We start from the raw sequence: 22074 nt of genomic DNA on the forward strand, positions 1-22074 counted from the left end.
TCCCATGATGGGAAACTGATCAGTTAATAATCCATTCTTTCACTTCTCAAAAGAATTCCAATCTCTTCAATTCGCCTTTCAGGAAAAACACCACCACCACCACCAACTAAATTACAAACAAATAATAATTTAAAAAAATGCAGGGTAAAGTCATATGACAGTGACATTCTCTGATAAAGCAGTGACACAGATGAACAACATAAAGAGTCTACTAACTCTTCCCCCTTCTCCTTTGAATTGATTGTTAAAAGATCAAGACACAGAACCATCACAGAGTAAAACAGATCTACAGAATTTTCAGTAGGTGTACCATCTGCACTGAACTAATGCCACCCTAAGCAATCTGCCACCCAGCTGTGCAAAAGGGCTAACAAGCTTTTCGTGACTCAGAATCAGAGACTTGAGATGGGAATGTGGGTTATTGGCTCCCTGACTCTGTTAAAGAGAAGGATTATTATTATTATTATTCCAACTAGTGCCAGTGGACATGGCCAGCTCCCCAGCTCTCTGTTCATATTGTCTACATTCTGCCAAGTAGCTGGAAAATGCCAACTAAAGCATGCATGTATGCTACTGTTGAAACATCTATCTCTGTTGAATTGCTGAAGGGGACTCCAATCAGTGAAAACTTATCACAAAATGATGGCCAAATATGTAGCACTTGCTGTACCAGAATGATAGCACTGGCTAATATACAAACATACCCCTGTCTACATACTGCTTATATTTGTTCATCACAGTGAAACCCTGCTAAATGGAATATTCAAAGGAGATCCATACTTGTCTTGGTAAAATCACCTGATGCTGCTACTGATTTACCTCAAAATGTTGCATTGTGAGTTAACACCATACTGCAAGCTACATTCTATCCTATGCCTTTCAGAAACATCAACATTGACTCCTTCAGAGGTCTGTTTAGGTGTTCTTAGGCAGCTTGTACCAGTTCACTTGGTGCACCAGCCTTGAAGAAGGCATAGCATAGTGCAGGTATGTCCAGCCAGCACTATGGGCCAATCGAAGAACTATGACAGCCCCTTTCCTCCCATCCTTCCCTGTCCCCTGCAAGCATCTAGTACTCACATGTAGATTACAAAGGTATTTTCTGCATCAGGATTCTGGCTATCCTCTGTGAAACAGTGCAAGAAGGATGGAACCCCTTGGTACCTGTCTCCTCTTGTGCCCTGAGCAAAGTCTTACCAGACTATGGTAGTGATAGATGAGTCTTACATTGGAGTGAGTTGTAATGTGAGCACAGTAAAACCCATTTGAGCAGTTCTTGTTAATGGGCTGCAAATATGACAACAGACCTATACTCTGTGAAGGCACACATTTATTCTGAATCATTAGAATACTCTTTCCAAAGCTAGCACGGTCAGTTATGGGTGGATGGGCTTTTGAGGGTCATGAGTTATCAATCACAGAGTAGTTTATATGAGTATTATGTATTTACCTGAAAAATCGGTTACCACACTGGGAAGAAATAAGCTTGTCCTCACCAGTCACCAGTCTGGAATTCTAAGAGCTACTTGGGAAAAGTCTCTTGGCAAAATTAGGACCTTATCCATATGCTTAACTTTACACATCTGAGCAATCCTGTTGAAGTCACAAAGTTTAATATATGTGTAAATTGATTACAAGCTCAGGACGTAACAGTGCTTCAAAACGTTGGTCGACCCAGGATGCTGACTTATGAGGTGACAGTGCATTCATTTGCAGCAAGACACTAACTTTGTTGTAACTACAATGACAATTATGTGGTAACCAGCTTCAATCTCATTGTGCTCTATACTAAACACGCTTAGTGACATTTGGCATAGCTACATCAAAGTTAGTTCATGTCAATTCATTGTGCTTCATGCTATGATGATGGCAGCATTATATGCAGATGGGAACACTTTCTACAGACCCAGCAGGTCATAATTTGTGAGTTGACCTGGACTTTTTGAGTTGACAGATCACTTAGTTACCTGATAAAATACCCGCTTTTAGGCAGTGCAAATAAGGGAATTTTAGTCCAGGGCTTATTGCTATAAATTATTCAGAGAAGAAAGGAGCATGCATGCACCAGCGTGATCTTCCTGGTGATTGCCTAGATTATATGGTTTTATTTAAAAAAAATACTTAGGTCATAACTGGGAAAGCAATTCCAAAGGTATTAATATAAAAAGATAATAGTTTTACCCTAGGATAAATGTAGTTAGGAGATGAACACATCAGGTAAACACAGCAAGTGTCAAATCTATTATAGACAAAAAAGTAGATGAAGGAATTGAAATAAGGGATTCATTATATTTAGATTACATGGGTGGAAATTTCCTTTCTTGTATGATCTCATGAAATAGGCCAATCTAATAATCTTCCTAGATAATCACAAAAGTACATTGCATTCTGGTTTTACCTTCTCTTACTTGTACAGTTTTCCAGTCCAATGGTTCTTAAAAATGTACACAATTATCTACTTGGCTATCTGAACTAATACATTGGATACAGTCAATCAATTTCTAATTCTGTTTTCGGGGGTAAATTACAATGCCTTTATGCCTTAGCTGTTCACATGTGGTATGTGTCCTGGCATAAAGAAAGTGCAAATAAGAAAAGTCAAGTGTGTTCCTGAGAAATGGGGTATCGATCGGCATGCAGTTGTGCGCACAAGGGACTGATCCTGCAGCCATTTCATAAGCAAATTCCCATAACTTCAGGCCTCCAAATTTCCCTGGTTTCTCATTGTAATCTGATAACAGATTCACCATTGGCATTTGTAGCTGAAGTAATCACATGTATGATGCACTGATGAAAATATTGTGATTAATTTGTACAACCAGCTATATATGAAACTGCACATTATAATGCATGTGAAATGTGTTATTTGAAAATGTAGCCCCATGAATATAACTTTCTTTAGTCTGACTGTGGTTATTTGAAATGATGCCCAGTTCTTTAAAAGAAACTAAGTTAAGGAGAAAGTATCTTTTTCACAATGTGCCTTATATTCTGCACCCACACAGTGGGGATGCTCCCGTACTTTCCCACCCGGGCTACCCACATTGGGGCAGCACTGTGTTGGGAACAGCCCCTACAGGAGTTCTACTCCCAGTCCAACACGGGTGAGCAAGGGGTGGGCAGACAGATTCAGGAGGTGGATGGAGCTGGATTGTTCAGAACTTGGAAAATGCCAATCTGTATTGCAGTGTTAAGGGTGGTTGTTATTAATATATGCAGTCTGGTAGTACACAAATGCACAAAGACTACCCAAGCATTGACCTTTGTCCTTCTCATCTCCTTTGGGAAGGCAAGCCCACAGATCCCTCTGCACTGGCCAGTGGAGCTAGGCTCACACAAGGGAGAGAGTGTGCTACAGCCTTCTGCAAAGAGCTGCTCAAGCTCATGCAACTCCACCACCCTTCAAAGATTTATGCCTGACTGAGATTTGTAGAGGTATTTCAACAGATTTTTAAAGGGTCTTAGGCACTAAAGATGCAGAAAAGTGCCAAGTATGATATTCACAAGAGTTTGTTGAATCCTAATATTTTGGCTGAGGTTTGTGAGGTTGACTTGCTCTCAATCACTTGTTAGTTGCTTTTTGCAACTGTCATTTAAATATTTCCTTTACTCATTCTGTGGCATTTCTCAGCACTCTTGCCTTGCTTTAGAGTGCTCCAAAAGTAACAGTCCCATATAATTTGTATTGTCATCTACAGCTGTTACCTCCATGAGGCATTTCCATAATAAAAGCTTATTCCAAAGACCAAAAGAGTATGACATTTTAATCTCAGCTCCCATACTTCACAGACAATGGTTTGAACTGTTCACCAGAAGTAATTTTAGTGAGTAGATATGCCAATAGGCAGGCACAAAAATTGTACAGACCTACTGAAAGAAGAACAGCTCCTCCTAGTCCAGGTGAGTGGCTCTTTCCCCCAGGGAGTCAAGAAGGACCATCCTTGAAACTATGGCAATCTATTCAGTGCAGTGATACTTTGCATATTTATATATTCAAATGTGAATTGGTGATGTGGTTATTTGGCTCATATTACACATGAAAAAGTAATGTGCCAAAATTATATTCTGATTCTACAATTAATATATTATTTGCCCTTATACATTGACTTTTAGCAGAGGATTTCTAACCACTTTACAAACTATTAAGTGATACCACAGTCCTTAATCCATCTGCAAACAATTCACCCAGCACTGAAATTGAGCTATTTCTGGATTAGCAGAATAGAGGAACACTCTACAATACTGCAGCAGCATGTACCCACAGAGCATTACAAATAGTCCTGCTCCCACCAGTAGTCTTGTTGAAATCAATGGGACTACTCATCTGAGTAAGGACTACTCAGATGATCAGAAGGCTGCAGGCTGAGACCCAGAAACAGCAGATGAAGTTGGGGGCAGGGTTGGATTTTGTTGGGCAAATTATACTTATGTGCCTCTGAATTTGGCCCCAACAGCAATTTATGAAAAATGCGATGGGATCCTTGAAGATCACAAGGAGTGAAGACCTTGTTTTTACATTTCTTAGGAAAGGTAACATCTCCAGCAGTGCAGTGTCCCCTAACTACATGGTACCGTACTGGTGTGGTGCTGACTCAGTGCCACCTATTGAATTACCAATACTGCTCTCCATTAGATTGAGGGGCACTTTGGAGGACTCATATCCAAGTACTAATCCATCCTAGAGTGTATGAACTGACAAGATCACAGCAGAAAGTAACAAATAAGTCTGAAGATATCTACCATATGCTTCCTGCAAGAACCCATATTTGTTGTATTTAGTTTAATCTCAAGTGAGCTACAGTACCTTACCATATTAGTTCACAAAAGTCACACATCTGATGCTAGGCATACCTGTAGAAATGTATCTCACAAGTCCTTTTAAAGGTTGAGCAGAGCTGGATAGATATTGAAATGCTCAAATCTCATGGGGTCTCTGGGGGAACCAATATATAAAATATGTAAGTGACCTGCTTGGTACCTGAAAAAGTGTGCCTCTGATGTTTATGTATTTGGACATTTTCACAATATTTTGCTGAGATTCAGCATCTCTCTAGGCAACAGTACGGAAAATTGCATTATGCCAAACGCCAGTAATTTGTGTAAACTAGTGTTTCGTATTTTGAATGATAAAATATAGTGTTTTCAAAAAGTCAGGTGTAAGCAAGCTAATATAACTTATTTCCAGGCCTCCAGGTACTGGATTTGGTCCAAATATATGAAAGATGCAAAGCATCTGCTTAGCCAAAACACTTCCTAAATTTGTCTTTTCACCAAATGAGGCCACCTAGAAGATTAAAAGCTTTTTCCTCTTCTCCCTTAAAAAACATAATTACATTCTAATTTAAAACTCTAATTGAGTGCACTTGTATTGGTAAGATATTCATTTTCCCTTTAGGGACAGTATTCCTATTAGTCACACAAGCTGTCTAATCATTTCATGGTAAGTCTTTTTTTCAAACCTTATACCTCTGCTACAAATGAGAAAGCAAATGCCTGTCATTTTTAAAAAAAGTATCTCAGTTCTGTCCTTATAATGATCAAATGCTTGAGTTAAAAACAATAAGCCAGATCTTTAGCTGGTGTTCACAGCTTCAATGGACTGATGACAATTTACACCAGCTGCAGATCTGGACCAAAGTGTTTAGAATACAGAAATTCTGAAAGGACTTAAAAGATGGTTATTTTATTCTGTTCAACCTAGATTCTCTCAAAAATGTTTCCTGAATATAAAAACCACAACAATCTATTTTATTATTTAATTATTAGTGTTTATTCATTAATCAACATTTAAAAATGGTTAGCCAGGGTGCATACTACCCAGGCTGTATGATGTACAAAGTAATAGTATGTTTTTTACTGGAGAAGAGATTGTATATCTTCTCAATCTCAAAACAGCATAACATGGGGAAACATTGTCACTGAATCAGAGGGGTAGCCGTGTTAGTCTGAATCTGTAAAAAGCAACAGAGGGTCCTGTGGCACCTTTAAGACTAACAGAAGTATTGGGAGCATAAGCTTTGGTGGGTAAGAACCTCACTTCTTCAGATGCAAGCCTAAGAAGTGAGGTTCTTACCCACGAAAGCTTATGCTCCCAATACTTCTGTTAGTCTTAAAGGTGCCACAGGACCCTCTGTTGATTGTCACTGAACTTTCCTTTGGCAGGATTGTTGAGTTCGTTTGAGCTCTGATCCCTCAATCAGACCTAGTATTGCAGACTTCTGTGCCCACACAGTCCATTGCTGTTATGTAGAATGTAGCTCACTAGTTCTTCCCTCCAATTACTATTGTTTTCTGTGAAACTTCACATAAGTGTAGGGGTCTGCACTAACCAGGCTGAGGCTTTACTAAGTTCTTTATTAAGGTGACACAGTTCATCTGCAACCGCAAGGAAATATTAATAATAGAATATTAGTAGACTGCATTGTTTTCTTTGTGCCAAATACCTTTAAAATCTGTGTATCCGTAATTCCACGACAGTGAAAAGTTTAGATATGTCTTTCTGATTTCTATAGTCAAGAGATGAGTTCTGGCCTCTATATTCATTCCCTGTTCTTTTGAAAAAGAAAAGACATCTTAACATTTAGGAATTATCTTTTATTATTTTCAGTACTATGCCTGGAGGTCTTAATTCATAAACATCATCTTTGTTCTAAGTTTAAAGCTTTTAAGGAGAAACAAACCTAATTACATACAGTATGTAGAAAATTCTGCTCTTAACCACTAATCAGTGGCTTGTGATGCATTTGGATGGAAGGAATTTAAGGCTGTAAAGTGTCATGTTTCTCATCCCTAACTGCATTGACTGCAGGAGTTCCAGGATTTTTGAGTGAAACTAATCATTTAGTTACATAAAAAAGAAAATTATCTGTCAAGGGTCTTCAAAGCTTTGGAGATCTCACATTTTTATTGTGCTTTTCTATTTAAAGACTATGGATGAGTGGGGTAAAAATCAAGAACCCAAATAGTTTTTAGAATAAAAGCTCCAGCTAAGAGATTTTTCTTTAATTCAACACTGATCTATATTCATCTGTAAGAAATCTGAGGTTTTCTGTTTGTGGTGCTTTGATTGTTGTTATTGTTAAAAATAAAAAGCAAAAAAAAAATCCTTTTCAAAAAGCAGATCCTCATGAGGCCAGATCCTCAGCTGGCATAAGATGACATAAACTAGTGTAAATGGAGCTATGCATATTAGGGTGACCAGATAGCAAGTGTGAAAAATCAGGACGGGAGTGAGGGGGCAATAGGCACCTATATAAGACAAAGCCCCAAAGATCGGGGCAGTTCCTATAAAATCAGGACATCTGGTCACCCTAATGCATATTTACACCAGCTGAGGATCCAGCCCAGAATATATCGATAGTTTTCTATCATGCTGCAAGGATGCCAGCAATAGCTATCTCTGTTTGGTCAGATTTAAGGGTATTTGGTCTTATCTTAAATAAGCACATCTGGCAATGAATCTAAACAATATGGTTTGTTTCAGAATCTGAACCCTCCTCACTAGCATATATGGACCCTGAGGATGTTTAATGCTATTAAGGAAAAATTTCAAGGCTGTAAGAGAGGCTAAAAATGAATAGTATTTTAGATTGTTAGCCCAGGGCTGTAGCATTTAATTGAATTCATAGAATTTCAGCTAAGTAGGCAACTATCTTTCTGACCTGGGGGAGGCCTGGATATATCAATAACATCAGTGTTATTAACAAAGAAGCTAACGTGGCACTAAAGACACATTAGCAAGTTTTATCTTTGTAGGAAAAAAGAATACTCTTGAGTGATGTGACTCCTGATCAGTCATTTACAGCTTACTGTTGTGACCTCATACTCATAGTTCTGCTTGTTTAGCTTTAATTGCTATAATGTATAATTGCCATGTGCTGCATACCATTGCCTATGTTGTACAATGACCATTTAAAGATGAGCATGCTTAATTAACATTAGAAAATTCTGTCTTTATAGAAACCTTGGACTGATTCAATTCACAAAGAATCATTTGCAGTTTAGTTCTTGTAACACTGTTCAGATGAAAAACGCTGGCCATTTAGAATCATTTGCTAGAGAGCACTGGGTGTTGCTCTATGCTAAGCAACAGGCATTTGGCAGATGAGTGGCAGGGTTTAAACTTTTGCATGGTCATAAATTGGATATTATTGTTGTCTCCAATAACTTCCAGATCACTATCATAAAAAGCTATCAGGGGAATAGTTTAATTTTTACCTGTTAATATGCTCACTTTGGTATGCCTATGGAAGTCAAGAGATGTAGAGTTCAATTAAGTTGATAGAGAATGAATTACCTACTGAGCTCACCTCATAGTACGTGCTGGGTTGGGAATGTTTAGAACAAACTGACAGGTGCTAATTTTCCAGAATACTAGTGACTTCCAGTAGTCTTCCATGGGAAACACTTCATTTGCCTAAATACTGTAGCTCACTCCTGTGAGCTGACATAATTGAGTAATGATGATGATGCCTCTACTCCCCATTGGGTTCAAACTCTATTACTGGTGGTCTTAAAGAATTACTGTCCTCACCAAAAAGAACAGGAGTACTTGTGGCACCTTAGAGAGTAACAAATTTATTTGAGTATAAGCTTTCGTGGGCTACAGCCTACTTCATCAGATGCATGTAGTGGAAAATACAGTAGGAAGATATATATATATACACAGAGAACATGAAACAATGGGTGTTACTATACACACTATAAGGAGAGTGATCAGTTAAGTTGAGCTTTTATCAGCAGGAGAGAAAAGAAACTGTTTGTAGTGGTAATGAAAATGGCCCATTTCCAGCAATTGACAAGGAGACATGAGGAACTGTTGGGGGTGGGGAGGAGGGAATAAGCATGGGGAAATAGTTTACTTTGTATAATGGCCCATCCACTCCCAGTCTTTGTCCAAGCCTAATTTAATGGTGTCCAATTTGCAAATTAATTCCAATTCCATCATGTGCCAGCAATGCCCCTCTGCCATGTACATTGGCCAAACCAGACAGTCTCTACGTAAAAGAATAAATGGACACAAATCAGACATCAAGAATTATAACATTCAAAAACCAGTTGGAGAACACTTCAATCTCCCTGGCCACTCGATTACAGACCTAAAAGTCGCAATATTACAAGAAAAAAACTTCAAAAACAGATTCCAACGAGAGACTGCTGAACTGGAATTAAGAATTAAGTATTCCTGTTCTTTTTGCGGATACAGACTAACACGGCTGCTACTCTGAAACCTGAAACCAAGGATTTGAGAGACTACAGAGATGTTCCCAAAAAGCTATCCTCACTCCTGTGATTCCAGTCTTAGAAGAAGGCTCCAGGCTTTTTAAAATCTCCTGCAGAAGGATCTATTAGGAAAGGTCACTGTTTTTTTGACAAGGGATATGCCTGCGAATGAGATATTTAGACATGATTGTGAGATGTAGGTTTCGTTTTATAAATACACTGTTGCTTTGCTATGGAATATAATTGGTGCGTACAATAACTGCACAGTGGGTATCTCTCAAGACAACAGGCTTAATTTTTACCTGTGAACTTGATACATTTGGAATTCTAAAGAAGCCATCAAAGGCAGCTGCTGTTGGTATAGTTGATGGAGAATCTGTCACTGATTGGGCAGTAGAGACATAAATAGATAAGTGCTCACTTTTCCCTAATGTGTCTCACGTTCACGTATTCTTTTTGGTCCAGAAGTTTTGTTTACTTTTACAATAATTTTTAAAAGCAGAATAAATTGCATTATTTGTTGTTGAGAGTGTTGGGGGGAATGTTTTTAGGGAGGAACAAACTCCATTTTTCTTATCCTTGTTGTATAGTTTGTGTTTAACAATGAACTGTTTCTATAAGTTGTCAATATCAGTAGTAGTTTATGGAGGGTCATTTTCTCATTACATTAGCATCAATGGACTCATGATAAATGACTTGGCAGTTAGCTCTGTTATACTGGTACCAAATCTCTTCTCAACCATACAACTCTCAATGGATTCAATGCACTTGATTAGGTTTTATTTATCTCTGTTGTGATACTCTAGAAATGTACTCTATACACCTTTAGCTTGTATTTGAAATGTCTTTGAGATGTAATCCTTGTTCATTATACAAGGGACTGCATTCTCTTTCATCATTAAGCTTATTGGAAGAAATTAAGTCATTGTAGATATGTCACGGTGCACAAATAACTATGTGGGTGTTATGTCGTAAAACCCTGCTTATTCTTTCTGCATAACAGAATCAATGATATGATGATTCAGGATATAATTTATAATTTGCTTTAAAATAAATAGGATATTTAGCCATACTGAGCAAAACTCATCCCACTGAAGTCAAATGGACTTAAACAAACATTGTTTGGCCCAGTTACTTCTTTTTATTCATGTGAGTTAAATGGCCATGCATTTTTATATTGACTATATTTGAAACCTGATGGAACATCAGTTATGTGATATTCAAAGTCAGCAGACAGTACACAGGAGATGTGAGGCTGGAGACAGTGTGACCTCATGTGAATCATTCAACTTTCCTGCACTTCAGCCGCCCTAGTAAGAAAATGGCAATAATTTTGTCTACCTACTTTTGTAAAGTAGTTTGAAATCTTTGGATAAAAAGAGCTTTCTTTACGTACTGTTTATATTATTATTCAGTATGATAATCGCAGTTGCCATCTCCTTTAATTATAGTGTCGAACACTCTGTTATTGTTCTTCCAGATGACAAACTAGGACTTGTGGATCAACATCGACATTGCAAAACAGCCCCATGTAAGTTGGTTGCTAAAATATTATTGCTTATGCAGAGCCATAGGCTGAATTATGTCTTGCTAACATTGGTTTCAACGTTACCCTTTTTTGTGTTTATGATCAACGCACACACCAGTTACATTTCTTGTGGTAGATTGTAGATATTTGCAAGGATTTAGCAAATATTTTATGCTAACAATTTTCAGTCTGTGGGTTTTTCATAAAATATTTGCTTTGACCATTTGTTATTCATGGTGGTTACCTAAGTAACATGTGACTGTTTCGGTTCCCTGGGTGAATTGGACTGAAACAGAAGAATAATGAATGCAAAATAGCACATGATAAACAATTGTACTTTCTGGATGGATTTTTAGGCAAACAGTCATTACTGCTAAAATTTGTGAAGCAAACAATGAATAGTAGAACAAATGACAGCAAATCAAATGTATTGCTTTTATTCATGAAAATATTTGTGGATCACTTTTGTGTGTGATGCGCGTGTGTTTTAATTGATGAGCTCTACTTACAGATAATTTCTTTCCTGAAATGACTTGGATACATTCAGATACCTGTTGTCATTTCTTTCTTTCTGTCTGTCTATAAAAGTTGAAAGAGCTATGTTAGTCCCATTTATTTTGCAATATTAGTTTACAACTCTGCCCAGTGTTTACATATTGGTGTATTGCATCCACTCATCACCTGAATATTAACTAGGGCTGTCAGGCAATTAAAAAATAATTGATTAATCGCATGATTAAAAAAAATAATTGTGATTAATTGTGTGATTAATTGCACTGTTAAACAATAATAGAATACCATTTATTTAAATATTTTGGATGTTTTCTACATTTTCAAATATATTGATTTCAATTACAACACAGAACACAAAGTGTATAGTGCTCATTTTATATTTATTTTTGATTACAAATATTTGTGCTATAAATTTATAAACAAAAGAAATAGTATTTTTCAATTCACCTCATACAAGTACTATCATACAATCTCTTTATTATGAAAGTTGAATTTACAAATGTAGAATTATGTACAAAAAATAACTGCATTCAAAAATAAAACCAGGTAAAACTTTAGAGCCTACAAGTCCACTCAGTTCAGTCAGTCACTCAGACAAACAAGTTTGTTTACATTTGCAGGAGATAATGCTGCCCACTTCTTGTTTACAGTGTCACCTGCAAGTGAGAACAGGTATTCACATGGCACTGTGATATTTACGTGCCAGATGCATTAAAGATTTATATGTGCCTTCATACTTCAACCAGCATTCCAAAGGATGCTAATGAGGGGTTCTGCTTGATAATGATCCATAGCAGTGCAGACTGACGCATGTTCACCTTAATAATCTGAGTCAGATGGCACCAGCAGAATGTTGATTTTCTTTTTTGGTGGTTCGGGTTCTGTAGTTTCCACATCAGAGTGTTGCTGATTTAAGACTTCTGAAAGCATGGTCCACACCTCATCCCTCTCAGATTTTGGAAGGCACTTCAGGTTCTTAAACCTTGAGTCGAGTACTGTAGCTATCTTTAAAAATCACACATTGGTACCTCCTTTTCCGTTTTGTCAAATCTGCAGTGAAAGTGTACTTAAAACGAACAACATGTGCTGGGTCACCATCCGAGAATGCTATAACATGAAATATATGGCAGATTGGGTAAAACAGAGCAGGAGACATACGATTCTCCCCCAAGGAGTTCAGTCACAAATTTAATAAACACATTATTTTTTTAATGAGCGTTATCAACATGGAAGCATGTCCTCTGGAATGGTGGCCGAAGCATGAAGGGACATACAAATGTTTAGCATATCTGGCACGTAAATACCTTGCAATGCCGGCTACAAAATGCCTGTTCTCACGTTCAGGTGACATTGTAAATAAGAAGCGGGCAGCATTATCTCCCATAAATGTAAACAAACATGTTTTTCTTATGATTGGCTAAACAAAAAGTAGGACTGAGTGGATTTGAGGGCTCTAAAGTTTTCCATTGTTTTGTTTTTGAGCGCAGTTATGTAACAAATAAAATCTACATTTGTAAATCTACGTTGTATTCTGTGTTGTAATTGAAATCAATATATTTGAAAATGTAGAAAAACATCCAAAAATATTTAATACATTTCAATGGGTATTTTATTGTTTAACAGTGTGATTAAAACTGCGATTAATCACAATTAATTTTTTAAATCACGATTAATTTTTTTGAGTTAATAGCGTGAGTTAACTGCGATTAATCGTCAGCCCCAATTAATACCCCTCTTGACTTTTCAAACAAAAACAATCTGGTTCACTAGATAATTTAAATTACTCACTCCCACCATGTCTGATTCAGCTGACATATTAACTTATGTATTGATACTTTTCATACCTTTTGAATGAAACCAGGCTGACGAAGTTATTAACTTTTTTGAGACCATCAGTAGGGCTTTTTAAAAAAAAAAACTGTTCGCAAGGTACAATATTTGTTATAAAAATGCAGTTCAGCCAGTTGTCTGATTTTTCTACTTGATCTCCAGCTAGTCAATAACAATGCCAAAAAGCATGACTATGATTACTAATTCAATTTTCTTTTTCCAGTCACAAACCAATCTGAGATTCTAATTTCTGCCGAACAGCTATATTACTGAATTCCTGAAGAGGCTCACTGTCTTTTCATGTAATTCATACTCATGCAAAATAATGCACCACATTTTGACAAGCCAAGCAGTCAAAAGCTCGAAGAAATTAAATAAGACTGATGAATAATGGTTTGGAGAAGCACGGTTTAATAATCTTTCTACGAGGTTTCTTCAGCAAAAAATCTGAGTTGATGAAAACCAGCCTGCTCTTCTTTTAAACATATTTAGCCAAACCCTGAAGCCCTTACTCGATGATAACTCCCATTCACTTCAATGGCAGTTTGGAATAAGTATATCTGGAATGGGCCCATTGATTCTGTTCAGCATGATAAAAGAAGTGGCATCAGATCAAGCTAACTGTCTCATCACTAACCTTTAACATCTCTTCTCAGAAAGAAAAATTCAGTTGCTTTCATATGCAAGAGATTTAATATATAATAAAAGCAAATAGCTCTGACCAACTGCTTGTTCTAGTTACTGTTTGTCTGACCTCAGGATTTCTTGGGCAGGAGGTGGACAGATTCTGAATCTCTAATGTTTGTCACTTCTCATTCCTTTGAAAATTTTCTGGGTCAGTTTTATCAATATTAATTTTCCTTATGACTTTCTAGTAGTTTTTCAGCATAAAATCTAACTGGATGTTGAGCAAAATTGAATATATTTATTACTTAATTGTTATTGAGTATATTTGTAAAATTTCAGGAATTGTTTACTTTTAAAATTTATTTTCCTAGTATCATGTGACATTTGAAAATCTATTCCCATCCAGTAATGAGTGTATCTTCTGTTACATATTTGCTCCATTAACTCAAATGCCGATATGAAAAGCCATAAAACAATCCCCAATATCTGCTACAAAAATGTTTTCTTGCTTTCCTCATCCTTCCTGCCTCTTTTCTAGGGAAGCCTGATCCAAAGCCTATTGAAGTCAATGGGAGTCTTTCCACTGGCTTCAGTGGTTTCAATCAGGCCCTGAGTGCACAGTACATGGGATAATGAGTGACATTACATTTGGGATCATAGTGTGGTTATTTTCCTAATGAGAGAATCCTCGACAACACACCAACCAGATTCAAATTCAGCTCTCAACCATTGTAAATTGATATTGTTCCATTGGCTTTAATGGAAGTATGCCAATTCACACCAGTTGAGAATCTTCTCTGTAATTATACTCCTGGGGAAGAACACTGTCACTTTAACAACACAAGTTGCCCGCAATAAAGATATGGCTGGTACATGATATTTCTATAAATAACAGACGAACCTTGAAATTTATTGTCTTTTTAAAAAAAAGAAATATTACAATTTGTAAGATGGAGAAGAATGATGTGACATAGAACAAGGGACTCACAGTGCAGCTATATGAGAAAGAAGAGAAATTAAAATAGAATAAACTGATTTATAGGCAAGTGTTTTTGACTGTGCAGTCAGATCTAGTAATGCATGCAACCACAATACAAATAAAAATATGTCCAGTTATCTGGAAAATATAACTGACTACAAATTCTATAGCATATGCAATATTGATTTGTTTAGCTCCAGATTTGTTTAATTTAAAGTAAACTGGAGTTTACAAGTGAATTCCTAATCCTAATCAGATCTGACAATGTGGCATATTAATCCTCTATTGTAGGCTAACTGATCACAAATGGAGTGTGGGAGTATAAAATAAGGGCCTGATTCTATCAATAATGCAGGCATACAAGTATCCATAGTCTGATTTGAAAAAAAACATACCAAATCCATCTGACTCTGACAGCAGAATTCCTGGGCTTTTGTGCCAAGACTAAGAGAATACTCCCACACAACTGGAAGTACAAATCATTGATAGCCTCCATTCTGGTTGCATACAATTTCACTCTGTGTCTTAAAATAAAAAGCCCTCCCATTAATTTATTATCTTATGTAATCATGAAGGGTTCAAAGAATGGTTTGTCCTTGTGAGGCTCCTAAAGGTTGCATTGGGTATATTCTTGAACTAACCAGAGTTATTATTTATGGAACAGATCTATTACTGTGCCACATAGTTTCTTCTTAAAAGTCCTCCCTTTTTCCTGTTGTGTACTATATACATACTGTTCACAAACTAAGCTCTGTCAAAATATTTTCTTCAGAGATATGATGGGGAGGGTGAGTAGCTTGAAAAGGGAGAATTCAGTTGCTGAATTTCTTTGCAACATCTACATTCTTAAGCTTCTAAGTACTAGAAAGCTATTTATACAGTTGAAAGATAGTTGGGAGGAAGGAAGAAAAGGACAGACAGTGATTAAAAAGACACAACACAACACCCCCCCCCCCCACACACACACAAACACGCAACTCCATACACAACAAGAGGAAAATGAGATTCCAGGAGGATGTACTGATAGCTGTAATATGTGTATCCATGTAAAGAAAACATCATATAAAGTGTGATACTGCTTGTTTCACTGAGTGAAGTTAAATTTCTGTGAAAATTTGGAGGAAAATACTTCATTAGAAAGCATACAAATTCTTTGCTCTTAATTACTTTAATGGATTGCAATATGCAGATTTGTCCTCAGCATTATTTTGTTATGTCAACTTACATCTGTGTGGTAATGTCTTTTTTTCCCTTTTTTTGGCAGATGTGTCCAAACAGTTATGTTTAAAGAAGCATGAGCACTTGGAGGCTAGCTAACTGAGTAACAATGGCAGAAACTACCTGTGTAGCTGAACTTAACACTCATTAAAATAAATATTTCTTTATATAAATGTAGGTGTGAAACTAGGGCAAGGACAGCCCATGCAGAGCTTCAGTTACACCAATGGTACTTGGGCACAAGGATCTGCCTGGGAAGGTCAGATTGTAGTACCGGGCAGGGCCTCTATGTAAGACATTGTGCAATGGATTGCAACAACAAACAACCAGAGTCTGAAGGGAGACACAGGCTGAAGGGAGAACAAAGTTAATATGACAAGGAAAGGGTCTGTTGTATCTCCATGTCTTAGGTTTAGATTAAGTGTTCCTCTAAAACTTGTTCCTAAAAACTACCCAGTAGCTTCTATATGCTACACTTAGTTGGACTCCACCCACTGTTGTATTTCTGTCCCTAGAGACAACTGAGAAAGATAGAGGAAAAAAGGCTTGGGGGTTCAGCGGTTAACCACAGTTTTCTCTTTTTCCATATAACATAACATATCCCTTCAGAATAAATACATCTTTATTCACCATTCCAAAGTGCACACTCAAAGTATGGTCATTTTAAGACAAATTGTACCTTCCAAGATTTTTTCTAAAAGCTTAAAATAGCAAATAGTATTCCAGTGACATGCTGTTATTATTAAGGTTATAAAGTACATTCCTATTAAAAATCAATACAGGATAAAATTGGGTAAGAAGGGCTTGTTCCAAGAAGGTTTAAAGGGATTATGATTTTGTTTTTAAATCAAGCCCTTTCTAAATTGGGAAAATGCAGCCTGCCTTCCAGCTGGGGATCCTGCTTCCACCCCTGAAAACAAAATGGAAGAAAATTGTTTCAGTTAGGCCTGGGGAATATTCCTGGTGAAACTTGAATGTGCTTAATCTGCTGAAATCAATGGAACGTTTTCCAGCGACTTAATTGAGCTTTAGATCAGACCCAAGCAGAGCTTTTATTTTAGATTCACTTTGTTTTGCAAATAGGTGGGGCATCCTGCGAACTACCTTTCCCTAACCAGCCAGGTGGGCTCCTTTTATCTCACTGTGTTAATTCCTGGCATAACCACTTTACTAGAGGCTCCATGAAGACGTGTTGGCCGTCTCCAACTGGCTGCCCCTGTTGATGATGGGTACTCTGGGGGCTACAAAGCAGGGCCACGCAACCACCCAATCCCAAGGATTTTGTGGAAGCCAGGGTCATCAGAAGGTCCCCAAAATGGGCTCTGCACTAATCCCAGGGTCAGTGAACTACCTGGTTACGTAACCCTCAGGGTTCTCTGGAACTCTGTGCTAAGAAGTGTCATATTAAGAACTGTATCTAAAGAGCCATACACAACAAAAAAGAAGTCACATTGATCCTGCACAACCCAAGAGTTATGATGCATATTCTAAAGCACCGTCTATTGGCACCTTATTCATTAACTATTTGCATGTATACAGACATCTGATTTATAGATCATTTTTGTAGCATACAGACCAGCTTTAACTCCTATCAGGCAGATGCTGATGGTCCTCTAGGCATCACACAAAGTATTATCCATACCTGATTTTCATATAGATCTGATTGTCTGCAGAGGCTGAGTATTTCATTTTCTCATTGCCATCTCTGGAGATAATATGGATGTTAGGCCTCTTCTTGGACCTTTCCAAAGATCCTTGGGAAATGGTCAGCGGGCATCCCCTGAAGATCCTGCGGAGGAAGCCTCAGTGAGATGGAATGAGGCACTGGGTCTCTCTGAAGTGACCAAAGATGATTAACCCAGGGAAAATATGCTGAGCATGTCTGGAGTGGAATATATCCCATATATGAAGTAAATCTGAAAGGGAGAGCTCACAACTAACCACTGTACACTGAATTGCAGGCTGTGAATCTCAGACCCAGCCTTTGCACTTCTGTCATTGTAACTGTTTTAAAATACTCTTGTATTATTTATTCTCCAATCAAGAATATTGGCTGTCACATTACACTGAAGTTTGACCCAATTATCTGTCATTTTCTGTCTGTCAATTTAAAAAAAATGAATTTGGTTTGTATGTTATGTGCCTGACATTTTTTTTTACATTGAAATCTATATTTATTTTTTCCTTTTGGAAATTATTGCATAAAGAGTTATGAAACCCATTGAAATATTGGAAAATGGATTATGTAAATGTCATCAAGCTTTTTACATTGCATGCAATGAGCTGCAGAATTCTTCAGTTGTATCCGCTATAATCACGGTAAATTCTCCACTCACTTCTTGACATATTTCCCCATAAAAACATAATCATGGCTAAAGCTGTGAGTCTGTCACTGAAGTCTTGGATTCTATGACTTTCCGCAACCTTCGTGACTTCTGCAGTGGCCGGTGCAACTGACCCCAGGGCCGCCCAGGTAGCTCGGGCAGTCTTGGGCCACTGTGTGTTTCCCTACCTCAGCAGCAGTGGTGGTCTCGGGCTGCATCCCCACCCCTCCTGGAGCAACAGCATCAGTCTAGGGCTGCACATCGTCCCCCCCCCTCCCCAGCGCCAGAGGCAGTCCTAGGCTGTGTGCCGCCACCCTTCACCCCCCCACCCGCCCCACCAGAGCACCAGCGGTGCAGTGGTCCCGGGACACATGCCACCCTCCCTCCCCCTGGAGCATCAGCAGTGGCCCCGGGCCGCCCCCCAGGGCCAGAGCACTCACGGCGGCCCTAGAACCTCCCTCCAGAGCAACCAAGATTTAGTCCTGGGGTATATAGTATAAGTCATGGACAAGTCACGGGCCATGAATTTTTGTTTACTGCCCGTGACCTGTCCATGACTTTTACTAAAAGTACCCATGACTAAATCTTAGCCTTAATCATGGCCTTGAAACCTGAATATATGAGACAAAGCTACAATTGTGAGAAATACAATGTTTAATGAAGTCATTCATGCCTGGTTAATGAATTACATCGAATTGTCAATTATGTTCCTCTTTATATCTGCCCTTAGATTGTGAGCAGAGTCCATCTTTCTTGAGTGTTTGGAAAACATGTAGTGGGTAAATAAATAAGACAGTAATAATTATTAATGATTTGTGTCTTTATGGGAAGCATTATTTGATTTTGTATTACTGTTCAATACTGAATTAGGCATATTTTATGAGAAAGAGGGAAATAATTTAGCTAATGGATATTTTAATATTTAGCTGAGAGGCACAAACAATGATACATGATATGAACTTAAACGGCGCAAATGTGGTTTCCTGGAAAAAGTTCAAGTTGAGTACTGAGCCTGCGTAAATTGTTCATCTGGATTTGTAAGTGGTATATCCTGGATAGCTCCTGCCAATTTATCTTCTGAGCATATATTACAAAGGATACAATAAACATCATAAGTCAATGTAACTAAAGCTCATTTGGAATAATTCAGTCCAGTCTTGGAGGGAGGGAGGAAAGAAGAAGCAGAAGAAAGAAAACAGCAATGAATTTAGTGCTAGTGAAATATGCCAGACTGAAACCCCTTGATATGGCAGTCCTCTTTTCAACTACAGAACAGACACAACAAACCCCATAGCATGCCAAGCTTTCCCACACTGCTCAAAATGTTCCCCAGCCCTTTCTGGAGAGACCCCCCCTTACAAGGTCAGTTCATTCTCAATGCTTGACTTCATGCCTGACATTGCCAAAAGTATGACAAATTTGTACAAATTATAGTGCTTTTCGTGATGTGGTCACTATCCATTAGAAACCACCAATTCATTTCACATAGGTGGCTAACTAGCTGCCAGATATTACCTGCTAGACACTACCAATATGGACTTAACCGGCATCCTAAAGCCAACAGGCTCTTTAGCCCATTTTCCCCGTCAGCCATACACTTTCGCCAATCCTTTCAATTATATTTTATATAAATGTAGGCAAGTTCTTACAATTTGCTAAGCCTCTGCTTGAGACACCTGGAAACAAGAAGCTGTGGGCTTACATCATTATTGGTAGGTCACCAACAACACTGCAGAATGAAAATTAGATGCTTCGCTTGTGTTCAAAGTTCAATGGAACGATTATATATGGTACATATATTATATATTTTGGGTTGTTTTGACAAAATTAAAATGTTTTATTTTAATTTTGACCATTTTAAAATGTTTTTTATTTTTTAAAAAAACAAAGATCTTTTCAAAGAAACTCAGTTCAAACAAAATAAAATCAAACCCATTTGTTTAAAAAATGCTGAAATGAAGCATTTTGCTATTTTTGGAATGTTTTGAGACACACGCTCGATATGAACAATGTGGTGAAACTGATGCCTCTTCATAAAATATTTGTGCCACCAAATCACCATTTTTCCTTAAAAAAAAAAAAAAGAGAAAAATGTTGCCTAGGTGTACTTACATATTACTATTTAATCAGGTAATTTATTTGGGGGGAAACCGTTTTTGTTGATTGCTGAAAACTAATGTAGCACAACTTTCTTTATTAACAGTTTTCAGCCCCCTCATAATCAATTTCTTCTAGGAAAAGTATCAGTATTGGTTTAATCAAAATAGCTTTCAATACATACATTTTTAAAACGATTTTGCTCATCTTTTGCACATCTGAAAGTTGTGCATGTTGTATTGTACTGTAAATTTGAGTTATAAACTGTTTGCTGTCCTACTTTACTTTAATGCTTCTGATTAAAAATGATCTGCTGAATAATGAAAAATACTGGTTTAAACAAACTGGAAATGAATGTTTTAAAATGATGTATATTAATTGTGATGAAACAGCTTGTATTTAATTTATATTAAAAATTGATTCCAGAAACAAATCATGATATGTATGAATATTTAATTACAGTGAAAAGCATGAGTGTAATCCTAAAAAAGCGTCGGACTTTGTTTTGAAATATTTACAATGATATTTGAAGGACAGTGTTACAGACACAAAACAAGAGCACAAGAAAATTGCTTTAATTCTGTGCTGATTTTAGGGCAAACAGTATTACATATTAATATTGAAATTAGCTAAGCTCATCCATGCTTTAAAGTCTGTTTGTGTGTGTTTATTTACACATGCTACATACATATATTTCATAATGTCCACTCTCCCACCCATGCACCCACTCATCCACCCACCCAGATCTTTAAAAGAATATTAAAATTGCACTGAGGCCCTGATAAGGTAGAAAATGCTAGAATTAAAGCTGCCTGTGGAACTTTAATTCTGCCTTCTTATGCGTATGCATCTTTATACAGTTTTAATTATGTGATCACATGATATTTTTCCACAGGTCCCCTGCATCAATCAATGCACAGGAGCGACTCAGTGCTCAATGAGTGAGGCAGCTGTTCAGTATTTCTTTTTATCCTCAGTGTTCAGTGTGTTGTTCTATGCTTTATTTATTTCACACTGGACTGAAGATAGATTTTTAAAAATGTCCTTATCATTTTTTCTATTGAGCATGTCCACTGTGTGTCAGGATTCCTGAGGACTAGTTGTAGCTCTGGGAGGTGGTGTCCACGTGAGAACTCTTGGGTGCTATTTATTTGTTATTGATGCTTCACATTTCTAAAGGGCTAGGTTGTGACATGCCGTGAAGGGAGTGAACATTCTTCTTACACAGGCTTTGGGTTTGGGCATGCAGGGCCAGTGGAGCTAGGTGCATGCTTACTTCCTCCCCATAGTACGTGGTCAGCAAATGTGCAGAGCCAGGATTCCATCTCCCTTATTCATTGGCTAGAACAGCTGAGCTAGTGCAGCAGTTGTCATAATTTGCAACTGGCCTATATCTAAACCTATTTCTTCACACCCTGCCTTGGAGCAGAGGAGGAAATTTGACTTGGAGTGTCTCCCTCGTTTAAGGCTGTGTACAAAGTCACAATCTAGGACCCAGTGTTCATTCATATGTGGGTCACAAGGAACCATGTGAAGTTGGGTATGCAAGAGTAGACTGGCTTTATAGACACTATAGTCAAATACATTTATGTAGTTTATTTTATTCTGTGACACAGAGTGGCTAAAGGGATTATGAGACTGGGGCTGGGGCTACATTCAGTCATATGTCACTGGCCCTTTGTACCTGAGCTAGGTCCTGAACCATCGCTCTGTTCTTCTTCCTGGTATAGGGGGCT

At 37.7% G+C, this 22074-nt stretch overlaps 1 long non-coding RNA gene across 1 annotated transcript in view; it reads left to right on the plus strand.

The window, feature by feature from the left end:
* The window catches only part of LOC135973703 (uncharacterized), a 64410-nt gene extending 43957 nt beyond the window's left edge, over positions 1 to 20453 (plus strand). The window contains exons 2-3 of the long non-coding RNA XR_010590673.1: positions 10703 to 10753; positions 17001 to 20453. This is a non-coding gene — a long non-coding RNA (uncharacterized LOC135973703). The remainder of the gene's footprint in view (positions 1 to 10702; positions 10754 to 17000) is intronic.
* Positions 20454 to 22074: the final 1621 nt, after the last annotated feature.

The sequence above is a fragment of the Chrysemys picta genome, chromosome 9 (genome assembly GCF_011386835.1).
Source record: "Chrysemys picta bellii isolate R12L10 chromosome 9, ASM1138683v2, whole genome shotgun sequence".
In the NCBI taxonomy this organism is placed as follows: Eukaryota; Metazoa; Chordata; order Testudines; family Emydidae; genus Chrysemys; species Chrysemys picta.